Source organism: Schistocerca americana, chromosome 7 (assembly GCF_021461395.2).
Source record: "Schistocerca americana isolate TAMUIC-IGC-003095 chromosome 7, iqSchAmer2.1, whole genome shotgun sequence".
Classification (NCBI taxonomy): Eukaryota; Metazoa; Arthropoda; class Insecta; order Orthoptera; family Acrididae; genus Schistocerca; species Schistocerca americana.
The window spans coordinates 223,723,136-223,742,488 of NC_060125.1; the positions used below are offsets into that span (position 1 = coordinate 223,723,136).

At 42.6% G+C, this 19,353-nt stretch overlaps 1 protein-coding gene and 1 pseudogene across 1 annotated transcript in view; one reads left to right on the plus strand and one right to left on the minus strand.

Annotated features, from left to right (window-relative positions):
• The window catches only part of LOC124622851 (leucine-rich repeat-containing G-protein coupled receptor 4-like), a 414,664-nt gene that overhangs the window by 189,922 nt on the left and 205,389 nt on the right, over positions 1–19,353 (plus strand). The gene's annotated exons all lie outside the window — the stretch shown is intronic.
• Positions 3,127–3,243, minus strand: LOC124623535 (annotated as a pseudogene).

Consider the following 19,353-nt stretch of genomic DNA (forward strand, 5'->3'; position numbering starts at 1 on the left):
AGCAAGTGGGACCGTTTGTGTCACCTTCAATAAGTGAACGGAATGGGATCAACTGAGCACCGAAAAGAATGGACTCAGCTGCGCGACACATAATTACTGCGCAACTTGGTTTCACTTCTAGTGATGTATTCGAGACATTGATTTGTATCGTTAAATATAAATGTAAGAATTATTATCCGCATAGTACTAGAGACGCCAACGGCCTTGCCGCAGTGCTAACACCGGTTCCCGTCAGACCCCGAAGTTAAGCGGTGTCTAGCTTGGCTAGCACTTGGATGGGTCACCGTCTGGGCCTGCAGAGTACTGTTCGCAAGCGGGATGCACTTAGTCCTTGTGAGGCTAATTGAGGAACTACTTGACTGGGAAACAGCGGCACCGGTCACGAAAACTGACAACACCCGAGAGAACGGTGTGCTGAGCACATGCCTCTCCGTATCAGCATCCGATGATGCCTAAGGTCTGAGGATGACACGGCGGCCTGTCGGAACCGTTGAGCCGTCACGGCCTGTTCGGGCGGTGTTTGCTTATATTACTACATCTTTTCTTTCAAACAATTCTCCCCCCATTTACAGCGTGCGTTCACTTGAATTCGGAGAGGGAAGGTAAGCAGACAGAGCACTGTTCGACGGCTACGCGGCATAAAATCAGCTATAACGTTGTTGAAGGAAGTGTTTATTTCTTGGCGTAAAGTCTAAGGAAGGTATTTCGAAACCTAGACCAGATCATTTGAGAGGTAATTTGAATTTTGATGTTCAACTGGTGATTGCTGCTGTCAAAACTGCCCTCGCTCGCAGCCACGTTTTTTTATTACTTTTTTTAAATTACTGTTTTGGCTGGTCTAATGCGTCCCAACGCGATTCCTCTCGTGCGTCAACCTCTTCATCTCAGAGTAATACTTGCACGCAACGCCCTTGTGATGTACAGACGGTAGCAGAGCCAGGACGGGGAAGGTGTAGGCACATTTATTTGGTCCAAACCTTGTTGACACAAATTTATTATTTAACAATAATTGGTTATACATCCAAGTTAATACAATTAACAGTTTAAAAGGAAATTTTAGCAATAAAATTAAAAAAAAACAGTCTCTAGAAGAACATGCTCTGAAACATTGCATAAAGGTACTGTTAGTAAAAGGTATATTATATCGTACAACAGCTCAACATGTACAAAGATTAACAATTACACCAGAAAAATATTGAACTTATGATTTGCACTACATGTAAATCAAACCTTAAAAAAATCCAATTTGGCAAGAGTGCAACAAATTTCCTACTGTCTATTAAAAAAGAAATGTGGCAATGATAATCAGTTTTTTTTTTTTACCTCTTTCACTTAAGCTTACGTAAATCTTACACAAATGTCGATGTCATGTGACATCAGTTCACCTTTCGCGACAAGTACACAACATTTCAAAATTGTTTTATATCAGTTAAGTAAGCTACAAGACAGAAATAACATTAACGACTGGTGACATAAGTAAACACTGTCAAGTTTTCAATTTCACGACGGTTGTGTTATCTAGCAAATTTTCATTTAAATACTCCCCCCCCCCCCCCCCCCACTGCGTGTTCCAAAATCAATTGAGTCAGTCTCGAGAAGAAACACAACTTAATACACACATATGGCAATATCAAGAAATAGATGAGTTTATCCCAAGCAATATTAGTAGAATTAGGAAATTTGCAATGTAAACGCACCAATTTTCACAAAGTCTAATGTAATAATAATCTGGACAGAACTTTCATAAAATGATCAAAGATAGTGGATACCGTGCCATACACTAAGAAACAAATTAAGAATTATTCACAGTAGACACTTGGCACATGATGATATTCTCTGAAGTATTTCAAATCACAAGTACCAACCCCATAATAAAGTAATGATCATGAAATATGATTTCGGCCTTAGCCAGGTGACGAGAACCACACCAATGCAGTTTCCTGTTACACTGGAGTGCTAGGCCCAACAAACAACAGCTGGTCATGGAGAACCACGCTAAGCAAGCGAGCATTCCGTCCTCCCCACATGCTCGCAAACAGCCACACTCATCGCAGTCTTTAATCGGCAGGCACCAGTTGACTCCCCGCCGCTTCCGTCCTGTCGCCATCTCCCGACCGAGCCGTCCTCCCAAAACTGTTGCTTCGCGCACCAGCGCCAACAGCGCTCAGTGATCACGCCCCCTATCGCTGCGGCGAAAACAAGTGAAATAATCTCGCGGGCAAATCAAATGGCTGAGCCGTGACACGACTCAGTCCTCAGTTATTTGCCGGATATATTCCAGCCTCTGACTTTCTCTACACTTTTCCCTTCTACAGCTCCATCAAGACTACGGAAGTTATTCCCTGATGTCTTAAGACAGGCCTTGTTATTCTGTCCCGTCTTGTTGACAATGTTTTCTACACGTTCCTCTCCCCGCGGTTCCTTCGGGGAGCCTCCTCATTTCTTACCTTATCAGTCCATAACCGTGACACTTTATGGCCTACAGACCACATATCGTGTGGATACATATTACGCGACTTTAACGTGGTAATTTCCATTGCCTTCTGCAGCCACGTACCGTTGATCATTTCTGATACCTCCACCTTTTACGGTTAGTTTCCCACCCCAAGGGCAAGAGAGAGTCACAAACCTGTGTCCGCTCCTCCACTCTCTTTGATGAGGCCGTTGGCAGAACTAGGGTCGCTCTTTAGACCAGAAGACTTCAGCTGCCATTGCACAGGATTTTAATTAAAGTAAAAAATTTTATTGAAAAACTCTTTTAATAGTGAAAATTGCAACTACATAACACTGACTGAAAATTTTGTAGACGAAATCATTAATAGCCAAATCACCGTTGAATAATATTCATTGAATTTTATACTATTGCGATTTTCACTATGAAAATATTTTGCATACTTTTTAGATCACTTTTGTCAGGAAATAAAAGCACTCTGTCTTCAGGTCACAAGTGGCCCATCGGGACCATCCGACCGCCGTGGTATCCTCAGAGGATGATGCGGATAGGAGGGCGTGTGCTCAGCACACCGCACTCCCGGTCGTTATGATGGTTTTCTTTGACCGGAGCCACTACTATTCGGTCGAGTAGCTCCTCAGTTGGCATCACGAGGCTCAGGGCACCCCGAAAAATGGCAACAGCGCATGGCGGCCCGGATGGTCACCCATCCAAGTCCTGCCACGCCCGACAGCGCTTAACTTCGGTGATCTGACGGTAACCGGTGTATCCACTGCGGCAAGGCCGTTGCCCTTTGTCAGGAAATAACTCACGATACTTGTTCAGTTTTAAACAGTGGCAGCGAACACACTAGGAATCCATGACGTTTTGTTTGTTAGTCCAAGATGCTACCCCGGGTCATGATGACGAACCATCCGTAAGTTATATTTCTGCAAGTGTTTCTCAGATGCAACTGTTCTACATCTACAATTACTGCAATCCATCTTGCTGTGTGTGACAGAGGTTACTTTGTGTATCACTGTCATTTCCCCCCTTTCCTGTTCCATTGGTTTCCGTAAGAAGGATTGACGGTAAGTCTCCGTCTGGCCTCGAATGTCTCAAATTTTATCTTCATTATCTTTTCTACATAGGAGAAATCAATTAATTTCTTGAGTAGCAAACTCTCTGAACTTTAACAATAAACAACAAGGTAATGCAGAAAGCCTCTCCTGCAGCGTCTGACACTAGAGTTGATTATCTCCGCGTCACTTCCGCGCTTGCCGGCCGGGGTGGCCGAGCGGTTCTAGGCGCTACCGTCTGGAACCGCGAGACCGCTACGGTCGCAGGTTCGAATCCTGCCTCGGGCATGGATGTGTGTGATTTCCTTAGGTTAGTTAGGTTTAAGTAGTTCTAAGTTCTAGGGGACTGATGACCTCAGAAGTTAAGTCCCATAATGCTCAGAGCCATTTGAACCATCTTCCACACTTATTAATTGAAACTATAGTGAAACGCGCTGCTCTTTTTTGGATCGTCTCTATCTCCTCTGTCAATACTATCTAGTATGGGTCCCATACTTACGAGCAATTGGTATTGGTAAAACGAGGATCTCTTAAGGTAGCTTCTTTGTTGAGGAAATATATTTCCTGAGGATTTTTCCAATTAATATGTGTGATATCTGCTTTACTCACGACTAGTTTTATGTGGTCGTTTCATTTTAAATATCTTCGCTCATATACTCGTAGGAATTTGATGAAAAAAATTGGAAATTTTTGATAAGGTTTTAGGACCAAACTGCTGAGGTCATCGGTCCCTAAGCTTACACACTATGTAATCTAACTTAAACTACCTCACGCTAACGACGACATACACACATACGATGCCTGAAGGAGGACTCGAAACACCGACGGGTGGAGCCGCGTGGACCGTGAAAGACGACTCAGACTGCGCGGCAAATTTTATGGAAGTAACTGATTCCAGTGATTGTTCTGCAACCGTGTAACCGTAAAATAATGTGTCTTACTGTCTATGTGTACGCCAAATGCTTCGATAATTGTATTAGAAACTAAATGAGTGATTTTGAAATATTAAGGGTACAAATGGCAAAAGCCAATCGATCAAGTCTCCAACAAAATTTTCCTTCAGAAAGTCTAAACAGCAACAAAATGGTGCTACTTTTGTAACAAGGAACGAGGTGGGGCTGTGGAAAGACTCTGGACTCGTGTGCGGACGCCGGCGGTCCAAGGCTCGGCCCAGCCATCAGGGTCTGGATCTTCTGGGGCTTCCTCTAAAGCGCTCAAGGCAAATATCATGATGGTCTCCTTGAAAGAGCACAGCCGATGTCCTTCGCTACCTTCCCCAACCAGACCTTGTCATCCCTAATGACCTCCTTCAGATTTCTGTGCGTTTGTGGGACACGTTTGATGGAAGAATCAGAAAGAAAGCGCATGCTAAAAAAAGAAGGCAATACGATAGGAATAGAGTTTCGCTCACCAGAATGTTGTAAGCTCGACGAATTTTGAGGAGCACAGGATTTAATGTTGTGTTTGTGAGCTATAGGAGCACGGTCTTTGTACTTCGAGGACTATGTAGTTTGTTATTTCGTGAGCATCGTAAATTTCTACTTCGTCTAGAGAATCACAGAGATGGACACTAAACAAAAGAGTTTCACGATAATGTTTCGACGAGTCTGAAAAAAATTACGCACATCAAAAAAGTTTTGCATCACCTTGATTCTGAGAGTTCTGGAACATGTACAGAAAATTGGAATAGAGATAAACATCATTTCAGCCCGTTGTATTGCTCATGAAAACCACACATTGCATGTTGTACCACCATACATAGAGACCTTCAGAGGTGGTCCAGGTAGCTGTACGCACCGGTACCTCTAGTATTCAGTAGTACGTCCTCTTGCGCTGACGCATGCCTGTATTCGTCGTGGCATAACATCCACAAGTTCATGAAGGCACTGTTGGTCCATATTGTCCCTCTCCTCAACGGCGGTTAGGCGTCGATCGCTCAGAATGGTTGGTGGGTCACGTCGTCCACAAACAACCCTTTTCAATCCATCCAAGGCATGTTCGAAAGGGTTCATGTCTGGAGAACATGCTGATCACACTAGTCGAGCGATGTCGTTATCTTGAAAGAAGTCATTCACAAGATGTGCAAGATGGGGGCGCGAATTGTTGTCCATGAAGACGAATGCCTCGCCAATATGCTGCCGATATGGTTGCGCTATCGGTCGGAGGATGGCATTCACTTATCGTACAGTCGTTACGGCGCCTTGCAAGACCACTAGCGGCGTACGTCGGCCCCACATAATGCCACCCCAAAACAGCAGGGAACGTCCACCTTGCTGCACTCGCTGGACAGTGTATCTAAGGCGTTCAGCCTGACCAGGTTGTCTCCAACGATTGTCTGGTTGAAGACATAGGCGACATTTATCGGTGAAGAGGACGTGATGCCAATCCTGAGCGGCCCATTCAGCATGTTGTTGGGCCTATCTGTAACGCACTGCATGGTGTCGTTGTTGAAAAAATGGACCTCGCCATGGACGTCGGGAGTGAAATTGCGCATCATGCAGCCTGTTGCACACAGTTTTGAGTCCTAACACGACGTCCTGTGGCTGCACGAAAAGCATTATTCAAAATTGTGGCGTTGCTGTCAGGGTTTATCCGAGCCATAATCCATAAGCAGCGGTCATCCACTGCAGTAGTAGCCCTTGGGCGGACTGACCGAGGCATGTCATCGACAGTTCGTCTCTGTATCTCCTCCATGTCCGAACAATATCGCTTTGGTTCATTCCGAGACACCTGGACACTTCCCTTGTTGAGAGCTATCCCTGGCACGAAGCAACAATGCGGACGCGATCGAACCGCGGTATTGAGCGTATGGGCATGGTTGAACTACAATAAAGGAAAAAAATACAATTCTTTGTCACGTGCAGACCGATGGAAATTTGTTTGCCAAACTATATCATGGCGGACGATGCACATGAATCTGCAGACACGCTGCAGAGATCAGAGTTATACATCCAGGTTGTATGGAGATCACTGGTCCTTACTGTCACAAGCTCACGTGATACCATGCATGTATCCTTCAGCAGGCGTGTAGTTAAGACGGCGCTCCGCCCGCGGAGAGCCAGTTAGGTACCGAGCTCTGAATAAAGCCGTCGGCACACGGACCGCGCTTTCGAGCGTTAAAGTTAAGCGTGGCAAGTTCAACGTGCTGCAGAACACTCAGGAACGATGCGCCTTGTGCATACGGTACGTGGGCCACAACGTGCTATACGCGATCGCAACGCACTCCAGCGGCAGTTGAAGGGTGTTTCTAGTTCGTAAATCGCACTGTTTACTCAACGGGCGCGCGTAAAATTCCCACGTTAGCTTGATTAAAACGCACATTTCCTCCATCGTCCACGAAAAGGAAAGTACCGTGTGCAATCAATAAGGACACAGGCTTATAGAAGTTCCATTACAAACAGCTCGGTACAAATTTGGAATACTCCTCTGCACAAGATAAGCATTATTTCATCATTCCCACATTTTAGTAAAACCCTAAAGTCAGTCTTACTTGTTCAGTATTCCTACCCAGTAGCAGAATCTTTGCAACATGTGAATTACGAAGCGTAAAAGAAAAAGGAGTAAAATATCTTTATATAAGTAGCGCAAGCTGTCCTGTAGATTAAGCCAATCGAACAAAGTCACCCCACAAAAAAGGTGAACTTATACTTACATAACATTAAATATTGCAGCATATACTTATATTAAGCTAATAATAAAGTATCAGAACCTAATAAAAGCGCGAATGCTTGGGAAAAAAAATTTGGAAGTGTTAAGACGCGAAGCACCGCCCCAATAAAAAGACATGCCTGGCCAGAGACGCTAGTCATTACGCTTTCTTTTTTGGTTATTTTATCTCATTTTGTTCTTTTTCGGTCGTTGTATCTGCTCTGGGCGGACGTCGAAAGACACCCGTTTCAGTTCGTTGTTGATCCATTAACTCAGTTCTTTTATTACAGAGGGCAGCTAGCCCTCTGACCGAACACGCTGAGTTACCTTGCCGGCTGTGTTCGTTGTTTCTGCTCGGGGCGGACGTCGCAAGACACCAGTTTCAATTCGTCTTTGACCCATTAACTCAGTTTTTTTATTACAGAGGGCAGCTAATCCTCTGACCGAACACGGTGAGTTACCGTGCCGGCTTACGCTATCAACAACTCCTTCCTTTTACGTAATCATATTGTGTTACCCGTTGCTAAAAACGTTAATCGTAGATAATTATGTTACTAATTGAAATTTAATTATAACAAATTGTACCAAGAACAATGCCTTTTTGGTGGATCTTCAGTGTGTCGCTGCCATCAAATAGCTTACTCACATAATACTCAAGTTACAATAATTCTTTTGCCACGAATATGATGTATCTCATTATTCTATTGGAACGAATCACTCAATTAACAACGGGTTTTCCAGTGATTCTCAATTTTCTGGTGCTCAGAAACGGCATATATACATATAGGCTTGAAATGAACGCCAATATGGCGCCTCACAACTCTGTACTGAAGGGAGACGGCGTGCGTGTGACGTAGGTGGCGTTGTGCCATTTCATTGGTCAACGCTCAGACGCGCGCTCAGAATATCTGACACGCCAGATATTGCTCTGCACGTTCGGAAAGACTCGGCACGCTCAACGCTCAACGTTCGGGTGTACGGTCTGTGTGCCGACGGCTTAACCGACAGCCGCCTCCAGTCTCCGTTATGGATACCGCCTGCTGTTGCCGCCATCTCGCAGCCCTCCGAGATGCTGTGCCGCCCTCGTCCTGTGCAACATCCGACGCTGAAGTTCCACCAGCCGCTCCGAGGGCAGTGCTCCGCAGTATTCGTTATGACTGTCTACGTGCTCATCGCCTTGTGGGACCGCGTCCTTACCAGCAGACTGGTTAACAGCCTTATAGGACCGTGTCGTCACAGCACCTGCTGCTCATCGGGAGACTGCCTAAGAGTTACCATCCTCATGGGTTTGTGTGGTTGTTAATTTTCCCTACTCCTCGATACATTGTTGTTCTCAAGTTCCGTAGGAAATATTCACAAAGGTTGTATTTTGCTTAGTTCTTGTAATAAACAGTTGTTGTTGCAAAGTGTATGTCTCGCTCCTCCAAAAGAGGACAGGACGTGTGCAAATATCAGTCAAGAATACTTTAGGCAGCACGTATCTATTACAACGTGGTAGCATTGGTGTGAATGGAGATGAACAAACAGTTTTCCAATAGATGTCACTTTAATTTTGAAAGGAAATGTGCTTCGTTTCCTCCACTTGTTTCCCTTCCATACAACTATATCCTGCGCTCACCCCCGGCCCCCCTCCCACCCCGGTGAATATCGTGGACAGAATGATCCTAAATTTGGTAAATGTTTGCACAAATGAACGAGACGCATCATTTTCACAAAATTATCGAAAAAAATTTTAACATATTCTAACAGACACGAGTAAAATTTGTTGGGAAGAATGAAATCATTACTGTTGTTGTTGTGGTCTTCAGTCCAGAGACTAGCTTGATGCAGCGCTCCATGCTGCTCTATCCTGTGCAAGCTGCTTCACCTCCCAGTACCTACTGCAACCAACATCCTTCTGAATCTGTTTAGTGTATTCATCCGTTGCGGTTTCACCTACGGTACGGCTATCTGTATCGCTGAGGCACGCAATCCTCCTCACCAACGGCAAGGTCCATGGTTCATTACTATTTATGTTAAAATTTCAAATAAAGCGTTTGAAGTGTCAGGAGTTCTTGTTTTGTACTGGGTCGTTCTTTTTAAATGCGCGACTGACGTTCTTTAGATGCATATCTTGAACACCCTCGTCCACTACTTCAAGCCAGTGTAAAAACCTTTTATCGGTTCTTATCTTACGAACGGCAGGATATTGAAAGGATCTTCGAAAAATCAGTTTAATTTCGTGCAGGTACTTTATATTATCTGAATAAAAACAACCACGTCAGTTGCACAACTCGCCACACTGATTTTACTCTTCCAATGCAGAAATGGCATGTTTTCTAATCTTTATGCGTTCATATAGTAACCAAGTCGCAGCAAAAGTGAGTTGTTACTTGTTTAATATTTTAGTATCAAAAATATTTTATAATGAAACTTCCTGACATTAAAACTGTGTGCCGGTCTGGGACTGGACCCCGGAGACTTTACTTTTCGCTCAGCTGTTACGCCGAATGATGTATCTTTCTTTTAACAATGATTTTTCGCTGTGCTGGAACAAAATTGGCTACAGTTTGTACAAAGTTTAACTATTGCCATCGTTGCAATTACAAAAATTTTAAAAAAGCTTCCCACGAGGCTGTACTGATTGTGTTCCCAATAATATACATATTTTTTTCGGGTAACATAAATTGATTCTAAATTATTTTTGTAGAAAATTTTGTCTGCACTATGTTGATTTACGTACGACTCACGATCCGCACCCACAATTCTTTCGCCAATACCGCTCATCTACTATCCAACTTTCCAGAGATTTCCCCGCATACATTCCCCTGAGAGAAGGCAGAAAAGTTACTGAAGGAAGGTGGTGGTCTACGGAATTGCTCCCAGAAAGAATTTTCACTCGGCATCGGGGTCTACGCTGATTTGTAATCTCCCGTCTGGTTAAACTTGCGTGGCTGCGTCAGACACGAATCCAGAATTTTTGCTTTCGTGGGAATTTACTCTATCGATAGAGCTACCAAGACTCGTCACAGCGGTGAAAGCGTGTGGTAGTCATGGAGAGCTCATTTGGTAGAGCAGTTGCCAGCGAGCCCCGATCTGCCAAAAGATTTCAGATCAGCGTGTACTCCGCTTCAGAGAGCAAATACCTTCTGAATAATTTATGGCCTCTGACTGGAGATGGCTAGATAGATATGCATCGATAGTTACCTCGTTGACTGAAACAACAAAATAATGGTCGAAGACGATACAGACGCGAAAATAGGTTGTTGCCTTACGGCCTCATCTCTCTATTCCTCCCAAGGGGCAGTGGTATCACGTAGTTACTCCACAACATTGGGGAATTATAGCATATTCTTCTCGAATTTTTAGCCCATAAAAGCATGTATTATTCGGTGCAATATGTTAGAAATACGCATGAAAATAGGTGTAAGCTGTAGGGAAGACAGATAATATGCAATATGTACAAGAACCAAGAGGGAACAATAAGATTGGAAGACGAAGAAGGAAGCTCAAAAATGATTCAAATGGCTCTGAGCACTATGGGACTTAACTTCTGAGGTCATCAGTCCCCTAGAACTTAGAACTACTTAAACCTAACTAACCTAAGGACATCACACACATCCATGCCCGAGGCAGGATTCGAACCTGCGACCGTAGCGGTCACGCGGTTCCAGACTGTAGCGCCTAGAACCGCTCGCCCACGCCGGCCAGCCAAGAAGGAAGCGCTAGGATAAAAATCGAGTGAGTCATATGCAATATTTCGCCCCCGTTGTTCAGTCCATACAACGAAGAAGGAATGGCGAAAATAAATGATCGTAAGCGAGATAAAATTCAGAATGGAAGAAAATAAATCATACGATTCACTGATGACGCTGTTATCCTCTCCTCAAGTGATAAAGCATTACAGGACTTGTTAAATGGAAGTAACAAAGTAACGTTCTAAGGAGCACACACTGCAGGCTGAGAGTAGACTGAAGGAAGATAAAAGTTATTATAAGTTGCAGAAATGAGGGTTGGCTGTAAACTTAGCGCCAAGATTAATGTCCACGAAACAGACGAAGAAATTTTACTGCCTTGGAAGCAAAGTAACACTTGTTGGACAAAGCAAGTAGGACATGAAAAGCAGACTAGTACAGGCGGGCGAAGAGGGCAACCATGACCAAAAGCAGTCGATTACTATCAATCATCGGATTTGATCTGAGGAAGAAATTTCTGAGAATGTACGTGTGGAGTACAGCATTCCATGGAAGTGAATTATGAATATTGAGAAAACCGGAAAAGCATAGAGATGGTGATATAGAACGGTGTTGAAAATTTTACGGATTGATAAGAATCAGCGCTGGGAGTAACATGTGTAGAACATTGAAACCTTCCCGTCTCCCCTATATCTCTTTTGTTACGCAATCTTCCCTTTTACAATAACCTATGAAACCTTCCCGTCCGCGGCTCGTGGTCGTGCGGTAGCGTTCTCGCTTCACACGCCCGGGTTCCAGGGTTTGATTCCCGGCGGGGTCAGGGATTTTCTCTGCCTCGTGATGACTGGGTGTTGTGTGATGTCCTTAGGTTAGTTAGGTTTACGTAGTTCTACGTTCTAGGGGACTGATGACCATAGATGTTAAGTCCCATAGTGCTCAGAGCCATTTTTGAAACATTCCCTTAGGATTTCTATCTCTTGCTTAATAATAACAAATCTTCCCTTTGGAATTTATTCTCTTTCTCAATCTTCGCATACAAATTTAACTGCTGCTTATTAAAAGTGATTTTCTGATTATTTTGACGAAACATAGAATGTGTCGTCGTCTTGGTTCAACTATGCGACTTAACTTCTGAGGTCATCAGTCACCTAGAACTTTAAACTAATTAAACCTAACTAACCTAAGGACATCACACACATCTATGCCCGAGGCAGGATTCGAACCTGCGACCGTAGCGGTCGCTCGGCTCCTGACTGTAGCGCCCAGAACCGCACGGCCACTACGACCGGCTCGTCGTCTTGGCCTTCAGTCGTTATCTACAATCACCCAAAACTGTTCCTTACCTTTTTTACTGTTACTGGATCTCCATCTGACTGCTGCATCGAACTGCGACATGAATGTACTTACTCTGTTTTACTATACTTTATTAGCTGCTGGTGGGCTGTCATAACAAGTGGCTGTATTTATTATCAGAGCTGACGTTTTTTTAATAGCAAAGCTGACGTTATTCTTTAATTAATTTGACTGACGTTACGTAATTTATAGTTAAACTTTTTCTTGACAACAATAAAATTTTGCAAAGTCTTACGTTGATGGTTTTTGAGATGGATTATAATCAGTAATGCAATATTGCTGGCAAAAATTAATTATATTCTGAATGAAATGATTTTACAAACGTTCAAATGGGACTTACGTTTTACAATAATCTTACAACTAGCAATGTGCAAACATACCTTCAGCAGTCTTGAGTTTCTCAAAAAATTAATTCAATAACATTAGTTCCTCTTATGATAATAGTTAGCTGATGTCTCTGTACATCCGTTTATAATCTCTTGTAAATCATAGCTGGTGGCTGGCAGGCACACTGCTCCTCTCAACCTCTCGCTTCAGACCTGCTACCGATTCGCTTCACATCTCGCGTACTACTGACTTCCTACGAACGCTAAAGCGCCGTCTCTCCTGCCAACAATGCTTACTGGTGCAGACAATCCCTGCTACCATTACAAAATGTATCAATGCGCGGTCTTTCCCGCTCTTTTCTGAAAATGTATCCATACGCTGTCTCTCCCACCCTTTTTAAAATTATATCAATGTGCGGTCTCTCTTGCCAACAATACTTTGGCGCAGACATTCCCTGCTACCACAATTATTTCCAACATGACAAATATTAATTATTCCTACTTAATCCTATTAATAAATTATAAGCATCTTTCATAAATTGTGGTTTGAAAATAGACAATAGTAATATACGCGTCTTACAACATTGACAAGAAGAACAAACAGTATGATAAGAAATGTGTTACGACGTCAGAGTATAACTTGATGGAGCTTTAGAGGATAAAAACTGTAGAGAAAAACAGGGATTAGAATATGTCCAACAAGTAACTGAGGACGTAGGGTGCAAGTGCTACTCGGTGATAAAGAGGCTGGCACAGGAGAGGATATAGTGATAAACTATGAATGCAATTCTGCGATGTGTAATTGTTACTGTAATTCGTGTATACTTAATTAGTAGAGAAACCCCGTGTTGTCCAATTGTTTTACTGCTGTGCGTCCACACCCATACCAGCAGCGTCTGGCCTTATGTTTAAGGTTTACGACACCATATCTCACAATCTATTCGTCGTGCAATGATATAATTTTGCAATAGTATTCAATGCTATATATGCATACTGTCTGGAAAATTCATCTCAAATACAGTTAATGATGGTGAGGTCCCAAACTCCTAGGAGAGTAAGGAACGATGCGGGAGACCCGCACCGCCGACTAGGCAAAGTCGTAGCGGAAGTGGTTTGCCATTGCCTTCCTCCGACCGCAATGGGGATGAATGGTGATTATGAAGACAACACAATAACACCCAGTCATTTGGAGGCAGGAGAAATCCCTGACCCCTCTGAGAATCGAACCCGGGACCCTGTGCACAGGAAGCAAGAACGCTACTGCAAGACCACGAGCTGCGGACAAATACAGTTAGCAGTAAAGAAATAATAAATTGTAATGTCAATATGCGGTACTTTTACTGCATAAACAGCAGAAAAGTAGTAAACGACAAACTATTTTCATTTCACCATATTTAGGGTGTTGTCACCTAGAAAAATTTTTCTTAAGGTTAGAGCGTGTGTGTAAAGTTTGTTGCAAGTCGCTAAGTGCTATCATTTTCAAATACTGGGTGTATACAGTTTAGGAAGTGACGCGTTGTGAGCTACGCTTTACCACCCTCACCCCCTTGACAGGTAGGTGGTTCTTACCCCCACAGTGATTGTTACCTAGCAGCAAGGTATTTGTGTGCAATGTTTGGTTGCTGTAGGAGGAGTTGTGATACATACATACATACACAAACAAAAACACATACATCAATTTTTGTAATATATATATGGATTAACAGCATCACTTTCGAATGATTACTCTCTGCTCGTATAATAAGAACCATCTGTTAATGTTAATGCCCTGTAAATTTCAGTTTCCTTACATTTTATTTGCTGAACAGCTTCATTTTGGTGTGATCTATGCTGACCACTAAAGGAAATGATAGTGAGACAATCTGCGACATGCAGTATTTTTTCTCGAACAGAGAATCATACAGTCATGTTAAAAAAGTGTGTCGTGAACCGTCTTCTTCGCTTGATGTTTACCGAAGTATGCCAGTAATCTGCTCTGTTTTACCTGGAACGGGAATATGAGTCCTCGACTGCTTCTCTCCTTTCACTGAGACGTTTTGTGAGAAGACGTTTAAACTAAAGATGAAACCTACAATTCGTCGTTTCGAGTTGCAAATTTTTATTGTTCACTTTGCTTTTTCGGTGCCAACTGTTAAGAAACAAAAGTAGTGCCAAATGCACAACCTTGATTAAACATGTCAGATTATATGTCGAACCCTAGCATCACTTCTGTACTTCTTTCATTATTTTACTTGTAATACTCACGTCTTTTTTGCACTCTCGATATTTTTCACACACACTGATTTTATCAATGCTTTGCAAACATTCTCCCGTCATCCGTCATCGCTCCCTTTACTGCTACCGTCTGATTACTAGTGACTTACAGTCGTTCTTCTGAAATACAACTACGAGCTCTTTACTCCCACAAAGTAAAGAGTGCTATCGATTGATTACATTTTTCTAGATTTCCCGAAGGGTTGTGGCGCCATTTCTCACCACTGACATCTAATGAAATTGCCCGCTTGTGAAGCATCGTTACAGTTGTACGACTGGTTTCGTGTAGTAACTGACAGAAGGTTATCGGGCAAAGTAGAAGTGAAACATGGCATTCCATGCACTTTAAATGTATACAGGGTGGTCCATTGATAGTGACCGGGCCAAATATCTCACGAAATAAGCGTCAAATGAAAAGACTACAAAGAACGAAACTCGTTTAGCTTGAAGGGGGAAATCCAGATGGCGCTATGGTTGGCCCGCTAGATGGCGCTGCCATAGGTCAAACGGATATCAACTGCGTTTTTTTAAAAATAGGAACCCCCATTCTTTGTTACATATTCGTGTAGTAAGTAAAGAAATATGAATGTTTTATTTGGATTACTATTTTCGCTTTGTGATAGATGGCGCTGTAATAGTCACAAACGTATAAGTACGTGGTATCACGTAACATTCCGCCAGTGCGGACGGTATTTACTTCGTGATACATTACCCGTGTTAAAATGAACCGTTTACCAATTGCGGAAAACGTCGATTTCGTGGCCAGTGCGGACGGTATTTGCTTCGTCATACATTCATCATCATCATCAGTTATTTGCTATATTAGCAGGTCCTTTGCCTCTCCATTTTCTGCGATCCATTGCTTCCTTCTTAAGGCTGCTGTATGTTGTACCGTCCATCATGTCATCCAGTATCAGGAATCTCTTCCTTCCTCGCTTCCTTTTCCCTTCTACATAACCTTCTAAAACTGTTTTTATCAGTCCGTCATTCTTTCTTAATGTATGCCCAATCCAATTTCTTTTTCTTCTCTTTATTACATCTAGTAACTGCCTTTTCTCTCCCACTCTTCTCAGTACTTCTTCAATTTTTACTCTGTCCATCCAACTTATTCTTTCCATCTTCCGCCATGTCCAGATCTCAAAAGCACCCAGTCTTTCTCTGTCTTTTTTCCTCATAGTCCATGTTTCAGCGCCATATAGAAGAATACTTCAAACAAGACATTTTATGAGTCTCTTTCTGAGTTCTCTGTCCAGACCGCTGCAGAAGATTCTCCTTTTCTTACAAAACGCCTCTTTTGCCATTGCTATCCTTGTTTTAATTTCTGCGGTGCACTTCCAGTCGGTGTCTATCCTGCTTCCAAGATACTTAAAATTTTGCACCTGTTCTAGTGTTTCTCCATTCAGCACAATTTTTATTTCCTTATTTCCTCCTATTGCCAATACTTTTGTTTTATTTGTGTTAATTTTCATTCCATATTTTTTTCCGTTAGTTGCAATGGTGTCCACCAAATCCTGTAATTCTTTCTCCCCTGTGGCTAGAAGGACCATGTCATCAGCAAATCTCAAGCACCCTACTCTTCTTCCTCCAATTTCTACTCCTTTGTCATCTAATGAGCATTGGTCAATCATATTTTCCAAGTACAGGTTGAAAAGAGTAGGTGATAAACAGCATCCTTGTCTTACTCCTTTCCCTAGTCCGATCCAGTTTGTACTTTCTCCTCTCACTTTAACTGAAACTTTTTGATTAAGGTACAATGAGTTTATAAGTCTTCTGGTATTCCAGTCCACTCTCTTTTCCCTCATAATAGTCGCCAGCTTGTCCCAAACCACATTGTCAAATGTCTTTTCTAAATCGATGAAGCACATATATAGGTCTCTTCCTTTTTCAATAAACCTTTCTCCCAAGATTCGTAGGAGCCCTATTGCATCTCTGGTGCCCGTATTCCGTCTAAAGCCAAACTGCTTCTCGCCGAGATTCTCCTCTATTACTTTTTCAAGTCTTTTATTAATTATTCTTAACATCACTTTGGCTGCATGTGAAATGAGGCTGATTGTCCTGTGCTCGCTGCATTTCTTGGTTCCTTGTTTTTTCGGTAATGGAATCATTACTGTTGTCAAAAAGTCCTCAGGCCATTCACCACTGTCATGTATTTTATTACATAACCTCAATATTTCTCTTATTCCATTGTGGTTCAAGCATTTTAGTATTTCTCCCGGTATTGTATCTGTACCTACTGCTTTGCCATTTTTCATTGCAGCAATGACAGACTTTACTTCTTCCATTATGATGGTCGGTCCTTTCTCTTCATCACTTACACTGTTGTGTGATTCAAGTTCCAGAGTTTCTGGTTTGCTATTTGTGTCATATAGCTCTTTTATATATTCTTCCCATCTCTGGAGGACATCGTCACGATCTTTGTACACTACCTCTTCGTCTTTACTCAAAATTTCCATAGTAGCACTTGCTGCTCTGTTTTGTTCCCATGTCATAGTCTTTACTCTGTTGTATAGTAAGTGGTATCTTCCCTTCGTGTCCAGTTCTTCAATTTCATCACATTCCTCTTTTAGCCATTTTTTCCTAGCCTGCTCTGTTTCTCTTCGCAGTTCGTTATTTAACCTTCGGTATATCTTTCTTGCATCTTCAGTGTTCTTGTTTTTCAATTTTCTTCTCTCCTCCATCTTGGAAATCATTTCTTGTGTGACCCATGGTTTTTTGACCTTTTCCCTTTTACATATCCTATATTTTGCTGTCCTATTTTAATGATTCCTTCTTTCAGCATATTCCAGTACTCGTTGGCATTATCAGGTGCTTCTTTGTTCCGTAATGTGTTTAGAAAGTCCCGAGACAGCATTTCTGTAATTTGTTCTTTGTTGGACCTTATCTTCTCTAGATCCCACTTCTTCACCATTGTCGCCTTTTTCAATTTTTTCATTCTTATTTCTATTTCTGCCATAAGTAAGTTGTGGTCACTATTAATATCTGCACCTGGTAATGTGTGCACCTTCTTGATTCCATTCCTGTATCTTTCTTCTACCAGTATAAAATCGATTTGGTTTCTATATTTATCCCCTGGTGATTTCCAAGTGTAGAGCCTCCTCTTATGGTTCTTGAGCCATGTGTTTGCCGCTATCAGCTGCCTTTCCCTGCAGAAGTCAATTAACCATTCACCTCTGTCATTTCTCTTTCCAAGATCACGACTGCCTACTATGTTTCCCTTTTTCCCTTCTCCCACAATGGCGTTCCAGTCTCACATTACTATTTTGCAGCATTTTTTATTTTCGTCCATTATTCTCTCTATTACATTGTACGTTTCCTCTACAATTTGGTCATCATGTTCTGAAGTTGGCATATACACCCGGACAATCAGTAAATCTTTTTGTGCTCCTTTCAGCCTTACACCAATAACCCGGTCATTTGCATAGTCTACACATTCCACACATTTAGCCAATTCCTTTGTCATAATCATTCCTACTCCATTAATTCCTTTTACTTCTCCTCCTGAGAAGTAGAATACATATTCATCTGACTGCAACTCTCCATGTCCATTCCATCTTACCTCAGCAACTCCTACGAGGTCCATATGATTCTTTTCCATCTCTCTTTTAAGGTTTTCTAGTTTTCCTGCTTGTAGCAGAGTTCTGACATTCCAGGTACCAATTCTCGTTTTGATTTTTTGCCTCCTTTCAAGTTGTCCCCCCCGGAGATCCGAATGGGGGACTATTTTACCTCCGGACACTGATTTAACATGAGAGGAAGCCAGTTTTTTTTTTTTTTTTTTTTTTTTTTTTTGCGTGAAAGGGAGACTGCATTATGCAGGGAAGATAATCTGCGGTGGTATTCCGTTGCCTTCCGCAGTTCTGGAGGCCGCCCCTAACATAGGATACAGACACCTTTTGCAGCCGCCCGCTCCGGGTCAGACGCTGCATGAGAAGTATAGGTTGGAAAATGAAAGACCCCTTGCCCTCGAAACCTAATAGCGTCAGGGTCGGAAAAGAACAAGAGCTGGCCGAGGGTGGCCAGATAGGAAAGATAAAAGTCAGGAGCCTGGCATAAGTAAGTAGAAGCAATGCCAGAACATTACCCGTGTTAAAATGAACCATTTACCAATTACGGAAAACGTCGATATCGCGTTGATGTATGGCTGTTGCGATCAAAATGCCCAATGGGCGTATGCTATGTATGCTGCTCGGTACCCTGGACGACATCATCCAAGGGTCCGGACCGTTCGCCGGATAGTTACGCTATTTAAGTAAACAGGAAGTGTTCAGCCACCTGTTAAACGTCAACCACGACCTGCAACAAATGATGATGCCCAAGTAGGTGTTTTAACTGGTGTCGCGGCTAATCCGCACATTACTAGCAGACAAATTGCGGGAGAATCGGGAATCTCAAAAATGTCGGTTTGAGAATGCTACATCAACATCGATTGCACCCGTACCATATATCTATGCACCAGGAATTGCATGACGACGACTTTGAACGTCGTGTACAGTTCTGCCACTGGGCAGAAGAGAAATTGCGGGATGATGACAGATTTTTTGCACGCGTTCTATTTAGCGACGAAGCGTCATTCACCAACAGCGGTGACG